The following is a 3,469-nucleotide window of genomic DNA, read 5'->3' on the forward strand; positions in this document are numbered from 1 at the left end:
AAGCATCTGGAACATCAATTTCAACTCTACTTCCCAAATCATGGATCTTTTTGCTGCTGGATTCTCATCAATAGAACCTGTGGAAGAAGTCAAAATTCCATGGCAAGCTTCACTTAATGAACATAAAACTGTTGGGATAGCCATTTTGTTTCTCTCATTCACACCCAAGGAAGTGGTATCCCAGGATTAATTCATATATGAAGCTCAACTTGCAAATGCCATACCCTCCTTTCTCAGTCTGTTCCAGATTCTCTCAGCCCACAGTGGAGAGCAGGTTTTAGCTTCATTTTTTTTTCCTCTGGTCTAAGCAGCTTGGTGTGCCAAATGGGCCAAGGCTTAGGGTCAAGGAGACAAAGTTCTAAATGTTCACTTGTTTCACCTTTATTAAGACTCTGCAATGTGCCAGAGAGCAGTCTAGGCCCTGGGGATCCAGTCTCTGACCTCAGGCAATGTGCAATCGTGTGGGCCAAGAGTCACATTGTATAAGCAATTACATTCAGAGACTGTGATAAGGTTTATGCTGGAAGGAAGAACGGGGTGCTGGAGTCCACAACAGAAGGTCACTTGACCTGGTACAGGAAAGGAGAAACAGGAGTGGATAAGATAGAAGGAAGGTTCCGCAGAAGCATATTGGTTGAACTGAAACTAGAAGATCAAGTAGAAGCTTACCAGAAGGATTAGGTGGGTGAGACTCAAAAAGAACAGTATATGCACATTCCAAAAACTTACAGGTAGTTCACTGTGGCTTAAAATGAGGGGAGAAAGGTATGGTAGACAGTAGCCATTTTTGCCAATTATTCCAGTTCTCAGTCACCCCATTGTTCTGAGTCCATTGTAAGATAGCAAATCCTGCCCCCTCCTTGCACCCAAGGATGGTCAATGAATTGTGAACAGCAGTGATGCCTGTCATTTCCAGTATGATCATTTCACAGCCAGAGTAAGAGCCACTGGACTATCCTTCCTCTGCCATGGTGATAGGCAGTGGTCCAGGTGATGGAGACTCCATGAACCTTTGTCTGTGAATGAAGATGAAGTGGCACCGAGTTTCTGCTGACTTGCAACTGGCAAGTAGCTGAGTGAGAAATAAACTTCTGTTACTGTATATCACTAAGATTTGGGGTTAGTTTGTTATCACAACATAACATAGCCTATCCTGACTAATACAGAAGGGAAGGATAGCAGGAGTGAGGAATGGTGCCATGGAGGTAAACACAGGCCTAATCATGATTTGCTTCTCAAGCCATGCTAAGAAGTTTATCTTGTGGCATGAGTGGTTGTTTTTCCCTGTTCTGCAGAACCCTTGGTGCCTCAGGGAAGATAAGAGACAGAATATTCAGGGATCCAGCCTTTGACCCTCACTTAAATAAGACACTTTTGCTTTTATCCATCCTTTATTAGGGTTTGTTTATTTAAATATTCCATTTTTAAAACAAGGCTTCACTAGCAACGACAACAAAAATGAACAAAAACCCTAGATGAATCATGATTGGACTTGATTTTAGAAAGATTGCTCTAGATCCAGAGACTGGATTGTCAACAGGAAAGACTGGAGGGAAAGAAATAACTTTGGAAGCTACTGCAGGAATCCAGATGAGAGAAGAGCTAGACAGGTGGCAGTGAGGATGGAGAGAAGTGAATATTCTTAACAAAATATTTGGGAGATAGAATCCACAGACTTGGTGGCAGATGGTCTCTGAGGGGTTGGTGAGAGAGTGAAAGGCATCAGTGATGACTCCAAGATTTCTGCCTTGGACTGAAGGTCAGTGCCATCCACTGAGATGGGAATCACAGGAGGAGAAGCAGGTTCGGGGAGAATCTGATGAACTCATTTCTGAATATGTGGATTGCCCCAGGGTCCTGAAAGAGTCAAGTTGGGAGGACTCGCAGGAAAGAGGTCTGCAGTTCAAGAAGTCCCAGTTCCACTGCTTAGCAGTTCCACCTCCGTGAGCCTGTTTTCTCATCTGTAAAATAGGCTAAAAATATTCAGCTTCATCATGTTGTTGGTTCACATCAAATATAAGAATTTGTGCCAGAAAGTGGTATGGACATTCTAAAATGCCACATAAATCATAAAAAGAATGTGCTCCACCATGTCCACTCCTCAGGTCCTGCCCTGCTTCTTGTCGGCAGAGGTATGAGCTATGGCTCTGACCTCAGCTGCACTCCCTGAAGGATGGTGAGACCCGTGCCATTGCAGACGTGACTGAAGCTGCTCTAAATCCAAAGGCCTACCCCCAACAGATACCCACCTCACCAAGAAACCACTGGACCTCGTCCAGCAGTCATGCAATTACAAGCACCTTCGGAAAGGAACCAGTGAGGCCACCAAAATCCCCAACGGAGGCATTTCTGAGTTGGTGATGACGGCTGCAGGTGATGAGCCCCTGGAGATCATTCTGCGCCATCAGAGAAGGCTCCCACCTGAAGGAGCAGATCCTATCCACTCAGCAGTCCATTGAAAGGCTCTTAGGCTAACCAGGTGACCTCTGCCGACGTGGCCTTGAGTTCTTCCCCTGGGTTGTGTATGATATTATTGGCATGTAGTTTCTTCAGCTACTGCCTCTGCATAGATTCTAGTACTGAATCTGGTTTCTGCATGTTTGTATTGTTTTCATTTGGTTTTACAGGTTTACAGGTTTTACAGGTTTATAGTACTCCCCGACCCTACCCCAACCTCCCATTCTCCTCTCCCTCAGCCATCCTATCTCTCTTTTGAAACAATGAATTCAGGCCCCAACAGGTGGAGGCCTGTTGAATGGTGACACCATTCAAAGGCAGGGGAGAGCCAGCCAGGATGGAGATCAAGTTCCAGCTTTCAGGCACTAACTTCCTGTTTTGCGGAGGGCATGAAGGGAGTCAGTGACATTCACTTTGTAGCCATTATGCCTCCCCTCCAAATTCATTCCATACGTGTCTACTGGCCAGGGGATTATGTATCACTGAGGGAGAAAGCAGGTATTCAGTAAGGTTGTGAAGTGTATGTCCAAGGGTCATTTGCCATTATACCCCTGTGTTTGCTTTGGTGATGGGATGTTATTCCCCCCACAATCCCAAGTCCCAACCGTGCCTCTGAGGGGGGCAGGGCAGTGCCGCAGCAAAGGGATGTGCTGTACAATTCTAGAGGCTGTCTGGACGAGTTAGACATGAGGTTGTTGACCTAGGTCTTGAAGTAGTCCAGAGTGGCAAGAAAAAAGAGGGTCAACTGATGCTGGAATGAAGAAGTCTGGGCAAATCATGGAGACCTGACTGGAAGCGAGGGCAGAGATGCCGGAATCTGAGAAGACATCCTCTCTGGTGAATGGAGATGTCTTCAGCAGATACTTGGTATCAGCTCTGAGAGCCCTTAACCCCGTTTCCTGCCACGATATGCGTCAGATGTATATTCTTTATCACATCAGAACAGTGCTAGCGTGTCATTCTTGTGAGCATCTTAATGAAGAAATATATTCATAATCCCCCCCCCAAAATG

General features: G+C 45.7%; 1 pseudogene; it reads left to right on the forward strand.

The window, feature by feature from the left end:
- Window positions 1–1,199: 1,199 nt before the first annotated feature.
- Window positions 1,200–2,475, forward strand: LOC125091451 (NHP2-like protein 1; annotated as a pseudogene).
- Window positions 2,476–3,469: the final 994 nt, after the last annotated feature.

This window comes from Lutra lutra, chromosome X (genome assembly GCF_902655055.1).
Source record: "Lutra lutra chromosome X, mLutLut1.2, whole genome shotgun sequence".
NCBI classification, from domain to species: domain Eukaryota; kingdom Metazoa; phylum Chordata; class Mammalia; order Carnivora; family Mustelidae; genus Lutra; species Lutra lutra.